Source organism: Bactrocera latifrons, unplaced genomic scaffold, assembly GCF_001853355.1.
Source record: "Bactrocera latifrons isolate USDA-ARS-PBARC rearing strain unplaced genomic scaffold, ASM185335v1 scaffold_227, whole genome shotgun sequence".
Classification (NCBI taxonomy): Eukaryota; Metazoa; Arthropoda; class Insecta; order Diptera; family Tephritidae; genus Bactrocera; species Bactrocera latifrons.
Genome location: NW_017535819.1, coordinates 316346 through 344276, shown reverse-complemented (window position 1 = coordinate 344276; position 27931 = coordinate 316346). Strand labels below are relative to the sequence as shown.

The following is a 27931-nucleotide window of genomic DNA, read 5'->3' as shown; positions in this document are numbered from 1 at the left end:
ACCCAATGTCGCGACTTTCTTTTYAGAGCTCTTTGTTTTCCACAAAATGAACAAAAAGTGAAGCAATAGCCGCCAAGTTAATGAATTACCTTGGCATTCACCAGATTTTAAATCTTCACACACTACAACACAATCCAGTTGGGTCAAGTAGCATATGAATTCCATCAGCTTTGCGGCATTCCCACCGCCTCGCAGCGCTTCACTGCTCAATACATGTAGCACAAGCACTGAACATTTTTCTCCAACCACCACACACGCACACCAGCTGCACCACACATCATATAGCCGCATGCACAAGCCACTCGCTGGCACATATTTACGCTTGCTTACTGTTCCCTACTGGTTGTTGTTGCGCATTATGATTGCACTCGCGATGTTTGCGTCGATGTTGCAGCCGCGTACCTTTTTTGTTGCACAATCCACACACCGAGCAAATGAATTTCAACAACTTTCTGCACTTTACTAAACGTGCCTCCTCTCTCCTTCACCTCTTGTTTCAYATGCGCCTCCTCTTTATTGTTGCCRTGACCTTAAACTTGTGCTTGTCGCGATAAACATACGAAATGTTGCTCATTCACGGCTGCGGGTCGCGCTTTGTTGTCTCTGGACTTTTGGCTCGTTTTACGCCAGTCTGTTGGACGATGAGTGCGGGGGGTTTGTTTTCTGCTCATCGCCTTCAATGGCGCAACTGGAAATGTGGGTGGACAATAATAACCCAAAAAAAAAAAAATAAAAAACTTCGCTGATATACCAGGGGGTAATTAAGTAATTCTTCGTTAATATGGATCGAGGGTTTAAAACTATCGGTTTTTGCCGACATACCAGACATTCAAAGAAGCTTTATTAAATTTTGATATGCATCTTGAACTACTACTCGGTTGTGTACGTGCCTTAAAAAAAATTCAAGTGGCACTGTGGTCTATTTTAGATGTATTATGCCTTGCTGATATTCACTTATTAAATCTTTGATGCGATTCTTTTCCATTGTTAAAAAATGGCTTTCTTTAAAAGATAAAATTTTTTCACTGACGAAAGATGGTATTCATAGACGTCTTTGTAAGCTTTTGTCCAATTTACATAGAAACCACCACGTTTCTCTTATACCCCGAATTTCTTCACTTTTTCAGCCTCTTCACCACAGCGGCATAAGGGTCGTATTATTGTTAATATTATGTATGATTGTTATAAGTAAACCATTGGTCGTTATGCATTATGCACATTTCCCCCTCTCAATTGCAAATTATGACTGCTGAACATGTCTTAGCCCACCTGTAGGAGCGCAAMTGTTTATTGATAAGCTTGCTGACATCCAGCCGATTTGCATTGCATAATTCATTAGTGAAGGTAGTACACATTCATTCTAGACCAAGTAGCGATATAGCGTTGCCACCAGCATAACTCCCGCCACCAACACCAATCACACCATTACGACACGTCGCGGTCATGCCAGCGAAGGTTCGTGCGCAGAGGCTCCCATGTGCTCACTCACTTGCATGGAACATTTCTGGGTTGGTTGGACACATTGTTTTTGAGTTGTTTTCAGCCACTTTTTGTTCGTTTCGTTGCCAGCCAGTTTGCGGTTGTCGGTCGTGCGAATCGCCGCCGCAGCTGATGTGGCCTCTATGGCTGCCACTGCCATTCGCGTTGGCAAAAACTTTGGTTCGCACGTTCTTCCCTGCATTCCGCAGCCCGAGAACTCCCAGCTCAATTTTTCATTCCAAAYTTTTTATTTGCTATTAAAATTGTGGCCGTTGTTGTCTAGAATGAGGAGCGCGGCAGACGCTGCTGTGTGCCGTTGGAACAGCTGTGTAGCAACAACTTCAACGCCACTTCTGGCATTTATTAAAAGCTCCGCATAACGAGCGCATCTTCTTGGCATTTCAATTTCGGCGCGCCGCGGCATTTAACGCGTTGCTGCTTTTTYTTTTTATTTAAATTTTCAACAGCAGCTTTTATCTGTCGTGTTTGTCTGATGACRCTGTTGTTGTTGTTGCGATTATAATTTTGCAACGCTAGTCGCTTGCGTTTTTGGCCTTTTCTATTAGCCACTTCAGTTCAGTTTTGTGGCATTTAATTGCGTACGTTGACATCGCAGGCCGAGCGCTAAGCGCCGAGCCCATAGAGCCGAAATTCCGGAGCCCGGCACCGCGCTGCTGACCTAGCCGCTGACTTCAAGTGGCGACTGTGCTCGGCGCATCGCTGGAATAACGCCGCATTTGGTCGCTCTTTGCCACTTTTGGCCTTTCCATCATAACATGGCTAACGAAAATAAGAAGGGAATGGCAACAGCAACARMTTCAACAACAATAACAACCGTGCAGTGACTGCATAATAGAGACAACGAATTCGGAAAGCAAGCATTGCATAATTTTCATGCYACATCAGCTGTATTATGAAAATATTTGCCAAAGGTTCATCGCATCCGAAAGAACCGTACGAAAAGTCCGTCACAAAAAGCGAATGAAAACGAAAAAAAACACAAAAAGTGGAAGAGCCAACTGTATGGAAGAAACYCCAAAACGAATTTTAATTTAATTTGGCACAACTCGGTACACGAGGAAGCACTTCAGACAGCTTTTGATTGTTCTGAGGGAAGGGCGATTTGAAACAGTCCTCTCATGTTGGCAACTCCCGCTAATTATTAGGAAAAGCCAGAACTAYTATATTAGTTCTGACACAAATAAAAGGAATATTTCTCGTGTCCGCTGTTAGATGGCCCTTAAGGTAACAGCTATATACTCCAGCTCCGACTAAGAGATACAACTCTTTCGGCTATGATATTTGGAAACATTTATTTTCCAAGTGTGAAGAATGAACTTACTTTAGAACCAACAGAAAACTGAAAGTTTCCTTCAAATCATCCATTTTTATAGACAGATAGAGAGAGAGAGAGAGAGAGAGACCCATGTCTTTAACATTTTTGATAAATAAAACCACTCTATTTACTTTTTGACCGGATAAAATATGTGAGAGCTCTGTGCCATGAGTCCACTTGGTCTTTGTTAAACGATCTTTGTACCCGAAACTTTATTATTGAGTTRCACAATCGTATATGATAATTAACTCCAAACATACAGATACTAACATATATATGTACATGTATGTAAGATTGCTTGGTTACCAAATGTCAGCCAATCCCATCGCTGACAGATTTACCCACAAATATATATGTAGTATTTCCATTTTGGTTATTTGGTATCAGAGTAATTTGTACCAAGCGTTTTTCAGAAGTGTAGAATTGTAGGCACCAATGCAGAGGTACTATATTTGGACATTTATTTGCATGGCAACAAGTATTAAAAGCCAAAACACTCCCGCTTTATAATCTCCGCTGTAGATTTCCTTCAGTTCACTGACAACAAACATGACAGCAGTACTGATCGYCGCTGATCCCCGCTGATGCTGCGCCGATATTGCTGCTGATGCTGCGAGTAACAATGACGATGACGTTGACGATGACAGTTCAAAGCCGTTGCACGTTTGCCGGTCGGCCGAGCCAATGAATTCATCATGATAATTTTTTGGCAACGCGACTACACCAACWACAAAACCGCTTCTGCACAGGCGCAGCCAAATTTTAACTTCGAGCCAGTCGAGAGCAAATGGAAAAGACAGAAGTGTTTTCAAATTTCTTATACCCGGTACTATCATATAACTGCATAAAGCTAGARTTGAGCACGAGCTTTACAAAGTTCCTCAAGCGAGKCAGAGTGTTCTTTAGCCTTAAAGTTGAGGGGACAAGGGTCGAAAACCGCGCTCGAGGTTTGTATAAACTCAGCTCGTCAGACCTGGTAAGAATGTTTTCATSATAAAGTCTGTTGGGTAAAAAAATGTGTTCTTCTAACTGTTTTGAACCCAAGTATTTGCCCTTTACGAAAGAAGGACTTCACGAGCTTACATAATTTAACATCAAATGCGAAAATTGCTGCGATTCCAGTTAGAGTTTGTCATATACAATTATGTGGTGCTATAAATCGAGGGAAGACATGAGGTACAAACAAAAAACAGTACCAMAAAGCCCTGTGTGGTGGGTATAATGTATACCGCCACCAATGCTGGTGGTTAAATTAATTTTTTTTTTCCATAACAGCTATTTTCCACTCACTCAGCATACGGAAGCGCCGCAGGAGAAGCGTAGCAAAAGTTCAGTGAAGTCTCTCGCACGTCACTAGCCGGGCAGTAAGGCAGGCGGCTAGTGGATTTGTGAAGCGCTTGCCCACACAGAGGCCGAGTGGCACTCGGCGCACAGCGGACTTTTCATGTCGTGGCCAAATTGATCACGAGCGCTGACTAGCAGACTAGCTGCTGGCTGCTGGCTGCCGGTCGCCAGCGCCGGTTGCTGGCCTCAACTCAGCTGGCTTGCTGGGTTGGTAGGTCGCGCGAGTACTTTATCAACTCTACAAAAAAACTAAAGACACAGACATACATACATACGATAAACAGTGGAAAACCTTTAAACAAAAGATGACGAACTGACACCACCTAAGGCTACAACAACAACAGCAATTATTAAATTTAAATTAAGCACAAGAGCGGCATAAACGAAAAGGGAATGGCAATCAAAAGGCAAAGCAACAACAACCACCCAGCGCTGGAAGATTGAATTGAATGGCCGCGACGCCGCCGAATTCAGGCTGAGCGCGGCGAGTGAATGACTGGCTCTTGCGCATTATCGCCGATCAAATTGTTGTTAAACTTTTCAATATTTTGGCAGATTCTTTTGTCTGCGACACGCGGTTTTGTTTCAGATTGYGGTGTACTTCGTTTTGTTTCAGCAAATAACGCAAGCAATCATTTTGCAAGCGCGTTTTGTTACCTTCTGTTGCCGCTGGCAGGAACAGCGCTGCTGCTGTGGGTGCTGTGCGATGTCACAGGTCAATGGAAAAACAATGAAAAAGTCGACGCTTCAAAAAACATGCTTACCCGCCTGCAAACACACTGCGTTACAGCCGTTTGTATGCAGCGCAAGCTGTGAGCGCCCACTTTATGGGTCAATAAGCGAGCGCAAATTGGAAAATATAACCCAAAACCGCAAGCATGACAAGGCAGCTCATGTTGTAGTTGTAAAAACGAGTTGWTCGGAGTTGCTTGTGTTTTTAGTTGCTACAAAGCGGGAAGATGCGCCGCACAGCTGCTTGTGCAATCGCCGCCGCCCGCRCCATSCATCAACGGTTTCTCATTAGACGACTAATTTGCGTCATAAAAATGCAGTTTTATGCTTTATTAGTTGGAAACAYCGTCGTTTTTGGACATTTGTGAATTTCTCCTATTTTCGGTGTTGAGGGTGCAGCAGCAAAAATATTTCATTTAGTGGTTAGCGCTTCGCTTGCCYGCTTTGGTTGCACATTTCTTAAGTTAATTAGTCAATCAATGGCAAAGCATCATGCACTTATTGCGGAATACCGCTTGTTTTCGTCAATAATTTGTGAACAAATTTGGGTTTCAATAAAATTATTTTTAAATTGGGTTGTCGAAAAAGTATTGTCGTATTTATGTATAAATGAATTTTGACTCATTTATTTTTTATATTTATAATGTATTCAATGTACCAAATATGCACCATTTTGGTTCATCATTTTTTGTCATTTGTCGTTGGAGACAGTGTAAAACTTTTCTGGTTTCTTGGCGAAAAMCTGCGACAAGCGACTTCTTTTGAAGCCAACTGTACTCCATTATGAGATATCATAATCGATTTAATCCAGAACTTYGCTAAAGGGATATTCTCAAAAAATTAAAAATAAATAAATAAATTCAAAATATCATTTTGTCCTGTCTACAACAAATAATGTATAAATTATCCGCATTTTTAATCAGCTCTCTTTCCATGTCTCTCTCACRCTTTGTAGGCTGGTATTACGATTTCAGTAGTTCAATTTGTCTCCATTTAATTTGCATTATAACMGACTTTAGTTACGAATAAAATGTTTTYGAATTTCCACAAAAGAAACAAACTCAAATTTGTKTAGTTTAACAGCGCAACAATGTTCTAAATTACCAAAAAAATTCCCAAAAGCTTGTTATTAAAAATTCATGCAAATGAGCGCAAACACACAGCGTCTGTAGTATCACACATTTTCACAAAATTCATAATTTTTAAAGCGCGTCTGGGTTAGAAATTATGTAATTGTATTTTCCGCTTCCGTCTCTTTTGCTTTGTGAGCAAATGGCTCTTACAAAAACATAAATTTGTCTGCCTCATTTTTCATAGCGGAAATGCGCCATACACAAACACATATATACAAAATACATACATCATGCTCAAATGGGCTGTGGGCCACGAGAGGCTACAAAAGTGGYGAGCCATTGAGCCGTCACCAATTGGCGCAGTCGCTGCCGCGCGGCCGCTGCCCCGCCAACCTTTGTCAAATTTTTAATGCGATTATGCTGAGCTCTTTCCCATTGCTGCTTTTCAATTTAGTTTGTGAAATAAAAATGTTTAATACAGTTATATGCAGCTGTTATGGTTATAGCTTCACGACAGAACGAACAAAGAGGTGTATATAAAGTGCGAGGTAGTGGAAGACTGTGGAAGAAATTAGTGTATGTTTAATATTTTATTGAMGCTTTTTGCAATTTTTCTGCTGCAGAAAACACAATATAATATTATTACAGTAACAATAAATTATGAGATAGATTTTAATATGAAAGATCGTTTGTTTGATCTGAGTCCTTTATTTGGCCTGGAAGAGTAGAACGTCGGAAACGTCGGAGRCTCTATAAAACACWKAYRMWCAGTGGCTGATACAAAAGGGGGATATGGAGGAAATTCCATATMMAGGTCCTACTGGCTTATTCAMAATTTTACTACTATGAATAAATWTAAAGTTCCAGAAAYATAATTGGRATTTTTTGCCTTTGTGATATTCTATCTCTCACTCATTCACTCAGCGTGATTCTTCAGAAAGTATCGATCGATATGGCAGATCCGCTGTTTGTAACGTTGCTAAGTCGAAGACAAAAGTCTGAGGAACAAGAATCTGCGAACGAAAGACAAAATGCGAAAAGAGCTTGCGAAGAATACTACAAGGGTTCGGTGCACATTCCTCTGTTGGATACAATCGGCGACGATTTGAAGACGCGCTTTTCTAGAGAAGTATTGGATGGATTTCAACTGAGTTTGCTGCTTTGTATGTGCTTTGAAAATCAAGTAAATCGGAAATCTTATTGACTGCTTGAAAGATAGACTCAAAGGCCTTTTAGATAATGGCAGCGTCGYGCGTYGTTTGAAGYTCAAAGGTGAACTTGATCACTGGCAGTGCTATTGGGGGCAGAAGCAAAAGCTAAAAKACAACAAGTTAAMGACTACTGCATTGGAAACGATGAAGAACTACGATKTGCACACTTCTGCACACTTYCTGGGACGAATGCKCTCTTTTTCGYCACTTCGCGAGAAAACGTGGCTGAGGACGAACATGCTTCAAAATAGATTGCTGTTTTTTAATTTCTTAGTTTTTGAGCTGTCGTTCTGGAATTCTGCACCCGAGGAACTCTCATCAAGGAACCGCTCACTTGTCGAGACCGCCAATATCGGATTGTTATACCCTAAAGCTGGCATACAAACTGCTCAGTAAAGATCAAGTGCTGGAATATAAAACTTTTTGGTTTGATGATTGCAAATTTACACAGATTATTGCCTATGGTAACTCTATACTCTCCAAATAAATTGTTCAGATCGGACCACTATAGAGTTACACACAACTGACCGATCAAAATGAAGTTTTTGTATGGAAACTGTTTATTTTTGAGGGGTATATTGGCTTCAGTGCAACCGAAAGTAATGTTTCTCTTGCTATTACAATAACTCTGCCCCTCAGCTTGACAGTAATATTGTTAGATATTTTCCATTCAAACCTTCAACCGGTATTCCATCACTAATAGACAACCTGAAATCTACCACTTAGCTTCCCTTTCAAGTAACTTTTTGTTGAGGCATCCCAAATTGAAATAAACTCCTATCCAACTTGTTTCCTACAAGGTTTCATTGAAGTCACAAGTCTATATTTACTCAAACGATTGCTTAATAGTCGCTAACAGTACTATTTAATGTTTCTAGGTAATAACTTTTTAATTACAAATAATAAAAAGCGCTGTGGCAAATGTTGAATTAATATTTTTTCAGCTCAAATCAGCAAACGTCATCTGTATTGGACACATGCGCCGATGGAAACAATAAAATCATATTTTTTCATTGGAACTGAAGCGAGCGGCACAAGCGATGCAACTGTAAACAAACAAACAGAACACTAATCACCGATCGGAGTCGAATAAATGACAAAATTSAATAAGAGATAAATTAATAAGCCGTAAATAAATACACATTACAGCCAAGGTGACGCCCACCAAACAMCGCAMAAACACTTCCTACAGTTTCACGCAGACGAAAAGCAAATAGAAATCGCAAAATTATRTGGTGAGATAAATTGATATTTTTCCACAAGCTCYTCAACTAAAGAAGCGTACGAARACTCACACACACACACACACAGGCACGCGGAGGGGCATGCTTGTGGAAGCGACGCAGCGCAGCAGCAACAACACACCCAGCTAACTGTCGTCTAGAAATGTCAAAAGTCATTTGGCGCGCCAGAAATCACGTTTCGSCAATTTGACAGTTCGACAGTTCGACGATTCGACGATTTGACAATAACGGCGTTGCAATGACGAAAACCAATTAAATTAGACATGAGAAGGTGATAAACCAAAAAGTGCCAGCSGAAAAGCCAAAAGGCGCTTTGAGCAGMAAAAAAAAAWATTAAATAAAAAATAAATAAATGGTACGAAATTAAAGAAAACTGAAACAATCATTCTTCCCGTCACTCACTCGCGCGCTCAAGCACCGATCAGCGGCTGCCTGAGACACATACRAGCGGTGCTACACATGCRCATATGTGTGTGTATGTTTGTATGTATTTACGCCTGCGAAATGGCTTACAAATAAAGTGATTAACCCACGACAACGCTAATGGGTCACCGCTGCACTTCGTCGCCGCCCTTGCTGCCGCTGCTAGGTGCAACAACATAACGGCAAATTAATGAAATCAATCACGGTAACTTAGTACTTTAGACACACTTTGGCCATAGGCAGAAGCTGTTGCGTTGGTGCTCATAAGCAACACTACACRCGGCAATGTGTTCAATGCAGGTTTGTGCATGTGTATGTGTATGTGGATATTCAATTAACCAATGTGTGTGTGATTGCAGTGATTTCGATAGACTTCAAAGAGAAACCAGTAACCGGGATTTTTCTCCGGCGACATCTACTTCCCACACAACAGGCAACATATGTATGTTCCCTTCGAGGTTTCCTTTTTTTTCTAAGCAAAAACAGAAACTTCAAATATGATGGGGAATGTTTAACATAATTCGACGGAACATTCTTTGTCTGTTTTTTTTTTTTTTTTTTGGAAATTATCTCTTTCAAATGTTGGCTGTGGCTATGAGATGGTCCATCTATTGAGTCCAATTTCCGATGACTCGTTCAAGAATTTCGACTGGTAACTGACGAATAACACGTGTGATGTTTTGCTCCAGAGGTGAAACGAAGCGGGATTGTCCGCATAGACTTCGGACCTTACCCATATCCACAGTAATAGGTCTGAGGGTGTGATATCACACGATTTTGGTAGCCAATCGATCGGCTCAAAATGTGAAATTATCTGCTCACCGAAATGTTCTCTCAATAAATCCGTTGGTTGATACGATGTGTAGGAAGTGGCGCCGTCTTGTTGAAACCAAATGTCATCGAGAACACGAGCATCAAATCGTCGGTTATCATGGAGCGATAACGGTCGCTATTGACGGGTACGTTCGCAACGTTATCATTTTTGATGAAATATATTATACCGATGCTTCCACCGGCCTACAAACCACACCAAACCGAGGTTTTTTCTGCATGAAATGGCAGGTTGCTCTTCCTTCCAAATGTCGCAATTTTGTTTGGTTACATACTCATTGACCCGGAAAGGAGCCTCACCACTGAACAAAATTTGAGTTGGGACTTTTGAAGAGCTTATCGAATGAAGCCAATTTGCTTGGGAAGTTAGAGCGGCTTCAGTTATTACAAAAGCTGTATTTTTAACGCTTTCAATTTGAGTTCTCACCGTAAAATGCGCCAAATCGTTTCATAGGTCCGTCCGAGTTGTTGCGAACGGCCCCGAATTGACTCTCCGACTTCAACTTAGAAACATTGCCACACTCAGTACTTACAAATATGATACCATTTCGCATGAGAGCAAAAAATAAAACAAGGATAATCTACTCTGCAGCACTTTAGCTTTAATTTTATAAGTTTGCAGAATGRTAAAACTTGCACAGAGAGGGAGAGAATGCCTAGAAGAAGCAAGCTGTGCGTTACTAAAGCAATTAAGTTTCTTAAAAACYGGCTGTAATGMGAAATTGTKGCTACATTTGGCGGCAGTTCTTGTGGCATTAAAGCATATTGCTTAACGGCACACGTAGAGATACAGATGCCTTGACAGACTACAACAAGCTAATGTGATTTAGATAAATTCTTTGCCGAAAACTCGTTCGATTCGCGCTGACAGATTGATACATTAATCAAGTAATGTTATTATCGCTCGTATCGGGYGCAAATCTAAACCTGCTGATTGACTGCCGACACACAGGCGACGCTTGTAGGCGCGTGCTCCAAATTGCGGGCCATTCTTGCTCGGACTTAAGACTCTCGGATTCTTGCGTTTCGTGCATTCGCTTTCAAATCGATTTGTGTTTGCAACGAAACTCAGAACTTGTATTTATCTAAGCTCGAACAAGCAAACAAACAAAACTGAAATCGAATGTTGTGCGTATTACAGCCGCCAGCCAAGTCGTTGGCAACGCGAGTGGGCGTGTGTGGCATGCAAATGGCAAACGAAATGGAGCAGCGACACTTGTGGCCACAACTGCCCGGTGGTGGTCGTTGGGCAACTGTGCGGCTGAGTGGTGCAGGAAATRCTCGGAACGCAACAACAAAGCAATGTGGCCAACACATCGCAGCTGCGCCACATTTATTGCCGGTTTTGCAAGTTGAAGTGGATAAATTAAGCGCATGCAACACGAAAAACAGCCGAACAGTGGCGGTGGTATTAATAAGCACCAACGAGTCCGGCGCTGTGGAGGCGCGGTAAAGTGTCACCTGCATTTACGCCAAATATAAGGCGCGTTTTGGGGTAAACTCGAACTGGTGCCTGCAGCTTCATGTGCATGTGCTTAATAACGGCATTTCCAAACACATTGGATCTAATAAAATGTGAGCGCACATTTACGCATGTATGTATGTATATACAACACCCACGTGAAAAACCCAGCTGGATTATCATTCCCGTGGCCGTCCCTAAAATATTGCAGGAACCATAAAACTTTCATAAAATTATTACCTAATTAGTATATGCTCATTAGTTGGTGGTAGTTGTATGTTTACTGACTCGCCTCGCCTTGTCTCTTACTTTCGTTCTTATTTTTTGTTATTTGAAGTATCGAATATTACCCTCGTCATGAACCGTTCATCACATACAAACCAGGCATCGGTCATACCATATACGAAAAGACTTTTTCGACTACACAATACCTTGTAAACCTTATTAATATACATATGAGATCAGTTCTCGCTTGAAAACTTTCAGGAACTAAATTTTCCAAAATATAAGCACAGATTTTTTGCAAAGAAAGACCAGAAGTGATTACTGAGAAAACATAAAACTTTTCCCCTGAAAAGTTGCATTGAAATTAGCAAGTCTAAAACGATCTGGTCAGAACACCACGATAACTAAAGAATTCGAGACTTAAAGATACACCAACAAAAAAAAAAAAAAAAAAAAAAAAAATTAACGGAAAAAATTAAAACATTAAAAATGATGGATTAACAAGGCTTATGAACTAGCGATTGACTGAGCTCCGACTGTTGTGCTATCGAAAATGACAACAAACAGTGCTGGAGCCCACGGGGGCAGCTGTAGATGGTTGCGCAAGAGCGTTCACCGAATGGACCGATATTCGCACAAGACACAAGACAGCGCGTMTCAAACACGAAAGCAGCTGAACAAAGAAGTGATGAAAAAATTGTGAAACAATGAAGTCTTAACAAATACGAGCCGTGCACGGCTTTACTTCTTCAAAGAAATATAATTAGTTCACAAATGCTACGGTCAACGGTGGAAGAGTTGTGCCGAAGCGTCAAAGCCTCGGTTTGTGGCAGTCAATTCGTGCCAACTATTGCATAGCATCACTAATGCTCGGCGAATGGAAGAAACGCTCAGTGGCTGGGTCCATTGCTGAGCTTTGTCGTTGGTCACCCTCTTCCAGCCAGCATCGGACTTCGTACCATACTTTATGGTGTCGTCCAGTGGTTACGACTGATATGGTGAGTTATTATTGTCTTGCTGTTCGCCTTGCTCCTATTGCTTGCTACAAAAGCGCTTAAGTAAGATTCGAGGTACAGCCAGCGAAAAGGCTGTTATCAACAACAATTTTTGGCGTAAAATTTGCTTGTTTTCAGCGGTAACTGTGACAGTTGCCATTTCCGCTAACACCGTTTTGGTCGSGCAGYCTCTCAGCGTCTTCGCAGACTCGTCGCTGTCCCTGCCATCCTCTGCACTACGTCACATTCGTCTTTCATAATCGCGTCGCTAAAACGTGAACATAATTCGTAATGCATGTGTAATGGATACAATGTACCTTCACTAGGCGATTTGTACTGCTAATTAGTGAAGGAATTGGGAAGACTTTTCTTCTTCAGTTCAGTTTTCAATTTGCATAATAAATCGTGACTTGTGTGCTCCTTCGTAATGTTAAAATAACTGTGTCATATTTGCGGGTCTTGTGATTTTCAGAAGGAGCTACGGTAAATGTGATACAATATTCAGGGACCTTCAAGAAATTAGCAGATTCTGTCCTGTTCTCTTCGTATACATTACAGTTCTACTATAGTCTCACTGTGACATCGTACCACCTTTCTTCCACCATATATTTCTTCAAATATGACCAATAATAAATAACTGTTTCATTGTCYCTGTGTGTATTATTATTAATTTAAAACGAGCAGGTAAAACTTGAAGGGGTCAATCGAAGTCTAGCCGATCTTCGATAATTTGTAACTACTCATCGAATTCCGCGGAGTTCACCTCAGCTGCAAGTAGATCAGCCAGCAGTCAAGAGCCATATCTGCCATCTCTCCAAGTCACTGACCGCATCCGTTTAGTTAATTCCGTCGGCGCTGTCACAAAAGAGTCACCGAAGCATATTAACTCGCCGCGAATATCTTCGAAATCTTCATTATATGCSAATGGTAGTCTGCACACTTGTTGTTGTTGTTATTATGATTTTGTTTTATTTGTTGTTTTTGTTTTAGCCAGCATTTGTGCGATTCAATTGAGTGAACGCCTTGAACTTCCGTTCGTCGAGTTCAAGCAGTCTGACATTGTGGCGGAGTGTGTATGCGGAATGTTGATGGTGTGTGTATGTGTATGTAAACAGAGTAAGCCTACAAGACATCAGCGTTTGTTTGCGTGTCTTTTCACCTCGTCTTAGGACTACCACTCGCACAAGACAGTGGAGAGTTGTAATAAATGAAGAATGGCCAAACCATGGAACCCACCATAAAACAGTGACGTGTGGAAATATTTTTATAGGTTGTYTTTTGCAGTGATATTTCACCACAAGTGCCGAACCATGCCGGAGCCAATGCACCCACGAAAAGTCGCCTGCCGCTACGCCACTGATGGCGCTGAGCAAGAAGTCTAAAATCGCGAATTGTGTGTATTGCCGGCGACTGACAAGCGCTGTCCGCACGCATGCGCGCAGTTCAAGTTGAAGGCGAAATGTAATAAAATCGAGACAAATCGYCGGCAACATYTGCAGTACGCGCTTCACACTTCGCAGCCCTTGAGCGCGGTGCGTGGAAGACACYSAACTCAAMGCCCCACCATAGGCGTCGCTCTGTCGCTGGCGGCCCAGCAGACTGACAACTTCCATATGCACTGGCAGCGCTCACAGGAGAGGCGACGCGGACGAGAACCAAATAAATAGACACTCGCAAGTTGGTCTCTTGGTGTTGGGCATCAGCAGTCGGTATTGGACCTGGTCGYGCTTTACTTACTAGACCACAAAAGCACGTAGTAATGAAGATTGAASTAACCACAAAGAAAAGAGMCCAATGAAATAGTAAAAAAGGCAAMAAATAGYGAAGAAGAACTAACAAGAGGCAGCCCGAATGGCACTCAATCGCTGAGCTCAAGAAATAAAATGGTTTTTAATTAAAAATTTGCATTTACAGCATTGCAGCTCTGCCGCAGAACCGAAGGGGAGACACAACAAAACAAACAACTCAGTGTTGGTGTTKTTTACTACTTGTCCGCAGTCTTCTTTGGTATTGTTYTCTTGTTGCTCCAACCATCCACTCCTATTTATTTGTGGCACGAAGATCCTCGCACAACCACATATGCACATTAAGTACGCGCGCTGATGTTCAAGTGCCCTTCTCCGTCAAGCTTCGACGCTGTTTTTGTGCCTACCGATAGCACCGCCGCGCCGATGTGGCAAAAAGCGGAAAACAGCGCGCGGCATTAATGCTAAATGCCAAATTGTGTGAAAATCAGTCCGTGAAGTGTTTAACTTTAATGGCTGCGTGTGAAAARTCCGCGAGCTCTAGTCGGTCGCGGAGAAAAGCTGAGAAGCGCAGGAACGTAGAACAGCGAACGTGCATTCGTGTATCGCGGAGTGTTGCACAATAATACAGGTATACATATGTATGTATATGCAATGCTCGTATGTGAGCATTTAGAGACGGACTGCTCGAGTGGATAAAGGTGGTGAGAAGCATTGTGCGACCTGGCAAGGTGTGTGCTTCGCTTTGTGTACGACGAAAGACATGGCAAGTGCCAGCCAGGCCAACAACTTAAGCCCTTCGACATTTTATATTTTACATTTTCTTTTAAATTTTTATAAACTTAACCCAAACCGGGGAAGATAATGAAGAACAACAAAAACGCGAGCGCAAGACGTTTTCGTAAGATTTATGCGCACATCACGTGTTGCATGCAACAACGCACTTTCAGYTAATTTTTTCGATGACTAAAATACTGTTTAAATACATATATATRTAGACTTATATATACAAGCATATAAATAATTTCACTTGTTCATAACCTGCCTGCAAAACAATTGAAAAGCCTTCATATATTGGGCTGTCAAAAAAGTATTTTCGTATTTTGTCAATAAATGTCGTTGCAGTCGTATATCTCCAGWGCTRCCAGYCATATTGTGTCATACCATACTGTGTTGAAAAGGCGAGATCTTAAACTTCAATTAACCAAAAAAAAAWTAAATTCGGGAAAGTTAAAAAAAAGTTACAGCTGTTCAAATGTGAGTGAAAATAATAATGAAATTTGCTATATTTTAAAATTTATTCTAAAAAATGGAAGAATACCACGCAAGCCACCAATGAAATTTGTGAAGTTTACGAAGGCGATGCTGTATCAGTTCGTGTAGCACAACAATGGTTCGCTCGCTTCCGTTCTRGAAATKTCGATGAGAAAGATGCACCTCGCTCTGGTCGAMTTTTCGTTCCAAAAAATCGATGAAATTATGGAAAAGATTGACCAGGAGCGTCACCTAAGCAGCCATGACATCGCTAAGAATCTTAGCATTCATCACCAAACGGTCTTGAACCATTTAAAAAAGGCTGGCTATAAGTAGAAGCTCGATGTTTGGGTACCACATGAATTGTCGTTGAAAAATTCAATAGACCGAATTAATATTTTCGATTCTTTGCTGAAACGAAATTAAATCGAACCATTTCTGAAGCGAATCGTAACAGAAGACGAAAAGTGGATCAAATATGACTCGTAAGGTTAKGCTGAGTGTTTGGTGGGATTGGAAAGGACTCATCCACTGTGAACTCCTTCAGCCTGGTCGAACGATTGATTCTATATTTTACTGTCAATGACTGATGAGATTAAAGCAAGCAATCGAAAAAAATGGTCAGAACTGATCAGAAAGGGTTTTGTCTTCCATCAGGACCACGGTAGACTACACACGTCTTTGATAACTCGGAAAAAACTGGAAGAGCTTGGCTGGGAAGTTTTGATGCATCCACCATATAGCACTGATCTTGCACCATCGAACTGCCATTTGTTTAGGTCAATACCGAACTCTCTTAATGGGGTACAGTTGGCTTCTAACGAAGCCTGTGAAAATTACTTGTCGCTGTTTTTCGCCGAGAAACCAGAAAAGTTTTACACTGATATAATAATGTCTCCAGCGGAAGATGACAAAAAGTGGTCGAATAAAATGGTACAATTTTGGTTCATTAAAGTTCATTATAAAAATAAAAAGAAAAAATGTTGAAGTTTGATTAGAAATACGAAAAGACTTTTTGGACTACCCTGTATGTATGTATATTCTGGAAAACAAAAGACTTAAGCGCCAAACACCAAACAAAAGCAAAGTACACCCAACAACACAAAAATAACGAAATGTAAGACGCTTCTCAAGTGCGCTTCAGAGCTTCTAAAGTAACCCACCACCACATTTCATACCTCTACTCTCGGCGAACAAGCACAACAGTAGATTTAATAAACAAGAAAAATTAAAAATTCCAGAAATTTGTCCGCACATCAAATCCATAAACACGAAGCAGAAATTTAACGATATTTGCGCGCAATAATTCAAGATGGAATTGTGATTAGATTCGCTTCCTACTGTCTTAGATACGTATGAGTACACAAGCATAAGCATATACAATGGTCTCAAGTACCTAGAGTCGGTGTGCGCAAGAAAACTGCGCAGGCGCGAGTCTCCTCTGTATTTGTGTGTATGTGTTTGTGCCTGCAAAAGTCGTTAAAAATAAAAGAAATAATAATTTTTATATGAAACATGCCAACGCGAATGAACAAGTATTTGTAAACATACCTATTTGGTGCCCTTTCTGCGTACATGTATGTAAGTATGTATGTACGTACCAGCGCTTGCCTTAGTTTGCGCGCTTGTGCTCATTGCTGTTCGCTTGCTCATTACTTTGATTGCGGTTGTTTTCGCTTTTTATAGACACAGTGCGACACACACACACACATACATGCCATTACAATATAATATTCAGTTTTTTCACATTCAATTTCAGGAAGCTGTAACAAGTTGGGCAGCTTCAAGCCTCACATGCGCGTACAAGTGTGTTTGAACAATTTAAAATCGTATAAATTTTCGTTTTTGTTTTCGTTGTTGCTTTTGTTTTTCTTTTGACTCAGTAGCAAGCGCCAATGAGCCATTTTCTTTTCAGCGGCGTTTGAACTAAATGCATTTATGTATATATGCATGAGTGTGTGTGTGAACAATTATAGCTGTTGTAACTGCAGTTAAAATGGTTTTATTGTTGTTTTTATTGCTGTGATAAGCGTTTTTCGAATTGTTTCTAGCCAATCTATTTATTAGTGGTTTTTGTTGGCACGCTGCAGCAGCTCTCGTTAGCAGTTGGTATCGTTGTCTAACATGCAGCAAAATGCGGCAAGTGAAATATAACTTGTTAATTTACTGTTACCACTTTTTAAACATTCATTTTACAGCTTTAACGAATGTGTGAATTTTTCTTCCTTTGAAACGGGGTTTATTGGATAGTCGAAAAAGTCCTTTCGCATTGCTAATCCAACCTCAACTTATTTTTGGTCGACTACTTTTTGTAGTTTTTCCGCTAGAGACATTAGTCCATCAGTGTGAAACTTTTCTGGTTTCTCGTCGGAAAACTGCGACAAGTTTTTCACAGGCTTCTCTTGAAGTCAACTTTACTCCATTAAGGAAGTTCTACACTGACCTGAGCAAACCAAGCTCTTCCACATTTTGCCGAGTCATCAAACATGTATGTGGTCTAGCCGTGTCCTGATGGAAAACAAAGCCCTTTCTGTTGATCAATTCTGGTCGTTTTTTGTTCGATTGTTTGCTTCAATCTCATCAGTTGGTGACAGTAAAATGTAGAATCAATCGTTCGAGCAGGCTGGAGCAGCTCATAGTGAATTAGTGATTCCTTTTGAAACCCACCAAATACTCAGCATAACTTTTCGAGGTGTCAAACCCTGTAAGTGTGATATTTTCAAATCTCTGTGTACGGCGATAACTTTAAAGGAAATTTTAATTTTTATTTTCTTGTCATTTAAGCAACAATTTGCGCTTCTAACAAACACAACAATCTTTGCAAATAATACGCAATCGCCGTTCTTTTTTGGTGCTCCTAGAGGATGTTAGGTAAGAATTTGTGCTAAAAATACACCAAAGAAAGAACCAATCAAGAAATAATACTAGACACACATAGCACTGCTGGCTGTCATTTTCTCAGCATGTCTCCKTGCCAAAGCTTCTGACATCATTCACACACACACACAAATGCGATTACATTCCTCTTTATCGAATTTGGCAATGCGTGTTCTCACAATGGACCTAAGCGATTGGCAAATGTTTGGTCATTTACGCCAAACTTACTTTTCGTTAATTTCTTAGTTTCCAACAAAAACAACTACAACAACATAAATGAGATGAAATGAAAGGAATCAAAGAAATGAAATTGAAAGATAGCCACACCAATACATCCAGACACATGCATAGACTACACCGTGTGTTTGGCTCGATGGCTAGCATCTCACAGCGACTGCAAGAAACGTGCGCTGAGGTCTTCAACCTCGAGTCGATTGTCGATTGCTTAGAAATGCGCTATCGAGCGTTAAGTTACGTTGCGTTCAATTTAATTTTGCGTCCGAATATAGCGCGTCGACTCTTCACCGCCGCGGTTCTTTGACGTCGCAYTTCGTGYTTTTTCTTTTGCTTTCAGCGCACGCAGCAGCGCTGAGCCGGGAGTGGCCCTCGGCGCCTTGCCAGCTTAGTACAGCTCACAAGACAATCGACAATCGTGTGTGTGGCACACACTTAAGCTGTCAGTCCAAGTCATTAGAATATTTGAATAACCGCCGAAACAATAGTGTGTAACGGCAGCAACAAAAACAACAACGCCAAATGTATTCAAAGCTGCGAAGAAAAAGCGATGCGTGCTGMCTGACAAGCCAAMTGCAAGCCYAATTCACTTGCTAATGAGCGCTTGACCGCTKGACCGCTCGACTGTCCGACCGCCCCTCTGCCCGATGGCCTCACTGGCAGACGAACTGAGAGGTTGTGCGCCGAAGCGACGTTCGCTATCGTTTTCRTTCTGCAATTTGTTGCTGCTGTAATTTTTTTGATGTCTTCAAGTGGCAAATGCAAGAGCGGACAGCCTGCGGCCATTGGAGCAACCTGAGGTGGTGCTTCTTCTTATTCCCTGGCGCTGCTGGTGGATTTGGCTCCTGGCGTTGCTTCTCTGTCATAAAAAGCTGATTTTCGCAATTTCACTTTGGCTCAAATTACAATTGAGTTTGACAAATGACAAGTCCAACGATGATTAATATAATGCCAATTGGCTTACAGCAGCAAAAACACTACGGCTCACCTGCTCTGTGTGTGTTTGTGTTTAAGCTTATTTTCTCTGCTGTTTTCTAATTTGCCACAGATTAACTCCAATTTTTGGACTCTGGCGTTTGGCGCAAGTTTTGTAATAAGCCACATTTGCCGGCCGACACTTAATTACGACAACTTCAAACTTTGTTTACATAATCCATTTGTTTGTTTGCTTGGCTCTCTTCATGAACCACTCACTTGCCATTCTAGCCGCACTAATTGGAGCCGCTGCCGTGTAAGCGGCATAGATTAATAGTGTTCGCTAGGCTATCAAGGTTGCGCAAGTTTAGGTGTTGGATGTGTTTTTTTGTTTGTTTTTTTGTAAATGAAGGCGTAAGATTTTCTAAAGACGTTTTACACGTTCGGAACACCAATATTTGGCGCCTTAATTACACAGCGATTTAATTAAAGTGGTAGACCTTTTGTATATGAGCTRTGAGTCAAGACAGAAATCAATTTAAATAAGTTGAAGTTTCTATTGCTTGCTTTTGCTCTATATACGAAGTATATCGGTAAAAATATTATACAATATAACGGGTATTGCGRGTATAATAGCATGTTTTTTGGCAGATGATTCGTGAGTCGTGTCAAGCTCTCTTTCACTTTTGTTCAGGTTTATTTCGCATTTCGTCATGGAAAGACTTACGCCTGGGCAACGTTTTCAAATCGTTCAACTTTATTACGAAAACTAAMGTTCTGTWAAGAATGTCTTTCGCGCACTTCGCTCCACTTATGGTCAACATAATTGGCCTACTGAGAGCGCTATTCGCAACACCATCACATATTTTGAGACCCAGCATTCAGTATTGGATAAAATTCAAGCGAATAGACCACATTCAGTCGCAGTGAAGAAAATATAGCAAACGTAGCTGCGAGTGTACACGAAGACCGTGAAGAGTCGATTCAGCGACGTTCGCAGCAACTCGGACTGACGTATGGAACGTCTTGACGCATTTAACGTCGAAATCATAAATTGAAAGTGTACGAAATACAACTTGTGCAAGCTCGATCTTCACACGACATCGCATCGCTCTATTATGGCCGTGAAAAAACATAGCCGCGGCCAACATTTGATGGATATAATCTTAAAAAAATAAATGCCAAAGAATTTTCTTTCGAATGATAATAAACATTCCACATTTAACTGGAAGTTTCTGATGCAAAAGTTAGAGCAATGGCAGCTGAAAGGAAACGATTTGTGGTCTGAACTAAAAGTTACTAATAACATTTTCTGTAAAAGGCAAGTTTCTTATCCGATTTCGATTTTATGGCAGCATATCAGGGAGAGACCTTAACAATAAGTATACATTTGAAAAACTATAGATCGAAAATTACATCCATAGCATTTTAATGACACGTGATTATGACACGTTAAGCTCTCCAAATGTTGAGCTGATAATCTCTATTATTATTAAAGAGTATCGATATCGGCTCTCCACATCTCTCGTTCAGAGCAAAGTCTTCTCAGAGAGCAAAAAATAAGAGAGTAAGAAATATCTTWAAAAAATCTACGCTAGGTCACACATTTCTCTTGCCCTTCGCGGCCATTAGACATTGCATATCGCCGTTTACCATAGGCAATTGAAAAACTGTACAAAAACGTTTTTTAATAACTTTAATGCAAGTCACCTTCATTACAAAATCATTTTCACATCTTCATTACATTTCATTGTACAACAACACCAAACACAAAGGCGTCATCAGTAACCTCCGTGGTCAATGCTCCAACGATGACATTGAGTTAATTGACAAAAACGACTGCAAATGCCATGAAAATGAAAAGTCTTCAACAAAAAGTCACATTTTCTTCTCTTGCATGCAATCAATATTTAATTATAAATTCTGAAGTCACCACAACAAATTACCGAACCGGTGAATTCGCAATAAACACCTAAGTTTATATACAAAAGTCACCATTACGAACACTTAATATGCGCATCATAAATGCTAAAAGGCACGACTAAATTATTATTAGTAAACGGCAATGAAAACCACCCACTACAACAAAAACAAATGCAATAAATTTATTTTTCTATTTCTATTCTATTTATTCACATTCGATTTTAGCTCAGGTGCTGCTTCTTGTAAATGAAATGGTTTGAAAGGCATTGGTGTTCATATGTGGTATGTAGTATATATATATTTGAGCACGTCGAAACATTTTTATAACCCCTAAAAGATTAATTTCGCCTTAAGGAAGTKTTTCGATTTTTTTGTTATYGTTTTTTCATTTCACGTTGATCCRAGTAACAGTTTCRGAGACACAGCCTAGGCTAAGTGCGTCGTCTTTAAACAGGCAGKATTTCTCGAGAACTACCCAACCGATCATCATGAAATTATTATAATTCTATTATAATTCTGATTAATGTAGTATCTACAAGGCTCCTATACGAGGAATGCCTTCCTAACACCAACAAGCTTGACAACTCAGGTTGATTAACGCAATGTTGCTGACGGGCTATGTTGGTTCTACCCTCAACCCACTTTGACAGCTGCCAACAGGATGTGCAGGAGTTACGTAACCCAATTACAGCGTGCTACCTGTTTGTAATATCAAATTTTGTCAACTATCGTGTTGATAAGGAGAAAGTGAACAGCAAATGGCGCCTACATGCGCATTACGTTTCGCCACCAACCAGATTGAGGCAAAAACAACGAAACGCTGCCGAAAATTTGCAAAATGCATTCGTACATACTAAGCAGTTGCAGGCGATCGACAACACGAAATGCGAAGCAGAAATCTATACTTTTCGAAAAACATGAAAAACAGCCAACAAAGCAACAACACATTAATAGCATATGCTTCGATAATAGCAATTTCGGCAAAATCAGATGGAAACAGTTATTCGGCAAAAACAACAAGCATAGAAATCGCAAGGCGAGTGTGCAACGTGTGGCAATTAATTGGTTTACAATCGGGCCGCGTCGCGTCGCCGTGTCTTACATAAGCGCCGAGTGTGATTTCTGCATAATAATGAAGCAATAGCCGGCTATAGCATTTTAAGCGTGTCGCAAAACATCCCGGCAGATAAACGAACAACCAGATAAATTATAGCCACACACACAACCCCACTCATAAAGCAGGAGTGGATTAACAGCAGTTGCCGACAATACTGCAGCAATTTTTCAAATGCAACACACACACAAGTGCAACAACAACATGCCAGAGATAATCTTTTGATACTGGAATTGCCTTGTTGGCTTTGTGAGGCGCGCATCTTCGCTCAGCATGAAACAAAGGCCTCCGATTTATTCGGATTTTATTGCTCGTTAAATGCAAACTAATCGGTTATAATTGCAAAAAGTGCCCAGACGATTAATTAACATTGTACGATGATGCAATTGCGCATGTTACAACAAYAACAACCGTTATAAGCGGCCACCTAATGGTGTGTTACAAATTATTTGGCCGTTCTTTCGTCGATCAAGTGGCATGCGCACACATGCAAATGTATAAATGTGTGTGTGTGTGTGCATTGGTAAGTTAGGTAATTAGACAGATTTTTCAAAATTTTGTCGAATCGCTTCAATTTATAGTAGGTATACTCAAACGCGGAATCAATTCTCCGACAAACATATACATGTCTTTTGAAAGTTAGATCTAACTAACTAACACATGCATACAGCTGTGGTGGCACCCGTCATACTTGACCAAGGTTTAGTTCGGATTAAAGTTCCCCGCTGACATGGGGCTTAGGCATGCAAGGTTTCCTCCGCGTAAAACAAAACGCTCTAGAGGCACATCTGTTAAAAAAGGACATCATATTTTAGAAAGGGTTCTGTGCAGCGCTGAAACTAAAGGGAACCGTATCGGATCGGATGGAAAAATATTTGTCTATCGTAATAGGTGTCAGGCGTATAACTGCAGATACACTATAAAAACTTTAGCACGGCGGAGGTTGCGTAATGGTCTGGGGAGCGTTTTCCTTGGTACAGCGTGGACCATTGGTAATGATAGATGGCAGAATGGACCAATTTACCTAAATATTCTCAAAAATACCATAGAACCATTCCCGTTCGAATCGATGCCAGTTAATTGGATTTGGMATGGTACTCAATTCCACAAAGGCGGGGACAGATATTAGKGGAGAGCTTGACCCGACAATGCCAAGCAGTTTTAAAAAATTTTGGGCACACAGCAAAATAATAACGCTGTAAGTGCTTAAACTCTAAAGCCCTTATTACAAAGATATCTAATAAATTTATTTAATTTCCGCAGAACCGGCCAACCGTGCCATTTCTATGTCCAGACCTAARCACGGAATGAGAAACTCAATACATTTTTTTTTTTTTTAAGAACTATTAATGATGATGAAGATGATTTAGTCCAAACATAACTATTTGCTATCGTTTTAAATAATAGATATATAAATTCCATACAACGGAAAAAGAATAATACAAAAAATAGAGTTGAGAAAATTAAAAATTTTCAGGCCGAAGTTAAATTTGAATTTTTTGTTCCTTCAGGTATGGTTAGGTTCGCGATCAAGTCCTGCCTAAAAGTCGAATACTCAACACTATTGGTTTCCAAAATCAACAAATGCCTACGAATAGGGTCAAAGTGGAATCTATCATTTCTTACACATATGGATTTAATAGGTTTTATTTGTTCCAAAATAATTGTTGACATCATCTAAATGGGTAATTAAATGTGAAAGATTCAAGAAATTCTTAGATAAAGCTTATGCTATATATAGTTTTTATCACATTTTTTTAAAAGCCAGCTGAAAGTGTTTTCAGGAGTAGATCTAAGAAAATTCCCTGGCGTCAAATAACCAATCTGAAATTTCAATGAAACTTATATTTTCTTAAAGAGTAGCCTATTTTGAAACTCTGCTAATTAAGTTCCCCTGTGCCATCTCAAAATGCAACCAGTCATCGAGTTTAGGGGACTCACCTGGTAGTAGCAAAAGTCAGACCAAAGATTTAAACCTAGTACCTCCAATCTGCTCATTGATTTTGGCCCTTTGTGGAKATWCGTGGTGGCTGTGSTTTGAACCTAAATGCATGCAATGATGTTGAAAAATTTCAGTCCAATGTGGAGTCACATTGCGGCCGGGTGCCGGACCCAAAGTACGACAGAGGTTTCAGATGGGCCTCGAACACGACCAAGCTGACTAGGGTGTCCCTATCCACCCGAACCAATTGGAACCAAAAATTAAATGCAAAATGCATTTATGTCTTGGGGCGCTGATCAACGCATTGTATTGATCTACTTGCTTCTAGCAATAGAAAGCACCGTGAGGTTAGGCCTTCGCTGGCAGGTACTCACGTAAATCACAACAACATTCTGTGCCATATCAGCACTAACAGTTGCTGTCACTTTCTTTCAAAAATCTTACTTCTTCAGCAATTTATACCCACATTATTTACATATGCATGTATGTATGTTTCTTTMATTTTTGTTTTATGTACATACATATGTAACGGCATTTGTTCGCCAATATTTACTAATAGCAAATGTCAACTCACCTTAGTTAAAAACAAAGCCGCCAAGTGTCAGCAACCAAATGAAGATAAATCTGGCTTTGTTGTTGTTTTTGTTTTACTTTTTTCGTTTTTGTTTAGTTGGCTATAGATTTGATGAATCGYATTTATTTCGCATGCAAAATATTTTCGTTAATGTTTTCACACTGATGAATATTTATTTTTTAGTAAAGAGATTAAATCATTTAGTCGCTAGTAAATTTAAATAAAAAATTTTATTAAAGAAATTGTGTGAAATTGCAAGCTTTCGAGCAGCTCACAGTGTTAATGTTTGATTCAACGATTTTATTTGGATTGTTGTTGCTATTGTTTGTACTTTTGCCAAGTCGTCTTTGTGCTAATTTCCGATATTAATTTGCATTTGTTTCAAGCGACGCCGAAATAAAGTCGTATGCAAAGTACCGTTAAATGGCTAATATATGCACGTTCGCTCAGACTCAGCTGTATGTATGTAAATATGCGCGCGTGTGTATGCGTGTGTGGGCAAAACAAAACTAAAAGCCAAAAATCCGAAACTCGCGCTGCTTGCTGATTGTTTTTGTTGTGTTTCTGGTTCGTTGATCTCGTTTTGATTATTTTTATTTAAACTATCTATGGCGCTTTTACATTTGTTTGAGTTGTTGTTGGACTTCGCGGCGAAATGCTTGCAGTTTTTGGCGAATATCTGGGAAATTGGCACGAARTCGGAATTTCAGAAACTGTAAATTGCAAAAAAACTGCGCCGACGAGTAGGACGAGCGCAGAATTTTAGTGAGTTTTATCGGAAAACACACACATKCATGCACACATGTGTGTATTTTGGAAATGCAACAGGGACACAGTTACAATTTCGAGCGGAAAGTTACACTTTTGCTTTTACTTCGGCGTTTGTTGTTGTAATAATTATTTGGAGTGCCGCGGCAGCACTAGTTCCACGGTCGTTAAATTTAAGTGATTTGTTATTTTTATTTTTCACTCAGCCCTGAATATCGCTTACGCTACAAGTTCTTGCAGTCGGGTSTRTATTTTTTKGTTTTTGTTTTTGTTGTTTTTGGTTCAAATGCCGCTTTTACCGGTTTTACGGCCACCGTTCAATTTCGCTGGCCAAGTGTGCTACACTGTTGTTGCTTTGTTGTTGTTGCTAAGTTGCATCGTCACTTGTAAATCGAATTTCACTGGCGCCATAAGCGAGCTGCCCGCTGCACTTTGCCTGTGTGTCGCACTTTTTTCCTGTCGCGAGCGTTAATTGTTGCATGCAGAGGCGTGTATGTGTGTGTAGGTGCGCAACTTGCAATGCCAATTGGGTCTCAATGTCTCACTAGATGAATATTTGTAGTCACTGTCACTAAGGGCTCACTGGTGCACCCAGAACACAGAACACACGCAATAGCTCCAACGGTGTATGCACTTGTATGCGTATGTGTGTGTGCGTGTTCGCAAAATATTATATTTCAAAACGTACAGACTTCAAGCTTAGCTGCAAAGTTTTGGAAGAAATCCGCACAAAACTGACAAAAACTCACTTAAGGTTTCTACGCGTCTGCACACATACACACACACATAAACTTATGCGAAGGAATACGTACGTACATATATACTAATTGAACTCTTTCGTTTGCTTCGCCGTTTATTGCATTTATGACTTATGTTAAAGAAACTGTTTAAGACTCGTTTTCACGCGCGGCAACTCGTCTCGAGTGGAGCACCCTTCTATGTCGCTATCGAAAYCTCTACTGAAACTGGTGTTGCCACACATAGCTGGCATTGAGCTCACTTTGCCACTGCCGTTTGGCTGTTTGCGTGAAGTCWCGTTGTTGCTGCTGTTGTTGTCTTAGCCACCATGCCAACTGGTTTCGGGCCAAAACGCATACGCATTGAGCGCACTGAGCGCACCTTGAGCTTTGCCGCTCTTGAGCACTTCCGTGGAGTTCGCTCCAAKTGACGGGTGCTCGGCGTGGCGACAGATTTTTTYATGGCTATTCAGTTTCTAGCAGCGACGCTACTCACCACCATAGCTGCTGAGTTGTGGTGAGTATGTGTTGGCCAACTTCAAAGTGCCTAAATGGTTGCTTGGGAGCAGACGAAGGACTTTTATGGCAAATTCAAACGAAGTTTAGAGATCAGCATATTTTTTACAAACGGATAGGTGAATCAAAGAAATATTGTGAATAATTTTTTATGAAATTGTAAAATTTCAGATACATATGTCCATCTAATATGTAGTTCTTGCCAACATTTCCTCTTCGATAAGTTGGTAACAGTTTATCGTACAAAATCACTACTTAAGTTGTAAAAGCGGCCTCTACGGATAAGTATTATATATGTACATCTACGTCTGCACATTATGACAAACGCACTTCTTAACAAGTGGGAACATAATGCTAATATATCTGCTTATAACACACATTCAAATAATTTTCATCAAACATGGGCCTACAAACACAAAAGGCAAACCGTGAAAAATGTSTTCCCCATGCGATTTCGCGTAATTCTTCGATTAGCTTGCCAATCAGAAAGGGCAAAGTACCCTCCTTCGACCATATAAAGAAACTCTYGTTCCCCCTCGTTGGGTGCATGTCTGCGGCCGTGCAAAGGCACCTGCACCTGTTACACCAGCCGACGAAGCGGCCGGCTCAGGCAGGTGAGCGAGATTATTGTATGGAAGGCCAGACGGAAGGAAGAAGCGCATAATATGACAGCAATGCTTTGCGTGCTCCTTTGGGCATTATGTGCGTCGGTTTGTGTGTGTGCTTGTAGCATGCGGGTTACCTAGGTACGGATCTACCTCCAAACAATATCTCCACTTGGCAAACATTACACTTTTTGATCTGACCATTCGTTGGGCATACACTTGCGGAGCAGCGGAGCGAAATCCTATTTCCCTGGTGGACGATCATCATCATTATCACCAATAGACAGACATTCGGCCACGTAGGCAAACAGACAGCCAGCCAGAGAGATCAGTTGCAGCCACGTCCGTTTGCTTTAGGAGAGGGCAAACCCT

The 27931-nt window shown here is 40.7% G+C and overlaps 1 protein-coding gene across 3 annotated transcripts in view; it reads right to left on the bottom strand.

Annotated features, from left to right (window-relative positions):
• LOC108968730 overlaps positions 1 to 26639 on the bottom strand; it is a 171272-nt gene extending 144633 nt beyond the window's left edge. The window contains exons 1-2 of one of the 3 annotated variants that reach the window (XM_018932929.1): positions 26514 to 26639; positions 24934 to 25140 (exon numbers count right to left, since the gene is read on the bottom strand). The gene's annotated coding sequence lies outside the window, so the exon portion shown is untranslated. Of the gene's footprint in view, positions 1 to 24933; positions 26138 to 26513 lie in introns of all 3 variants that reach the window. The other 2 variants (XM_018932926.1, XM_018932930.1) reach the window with 2 other exon arrangements.
• Between the last annotated feature and the right edge of the window lie 1292 nt (positions 26640 to 27931).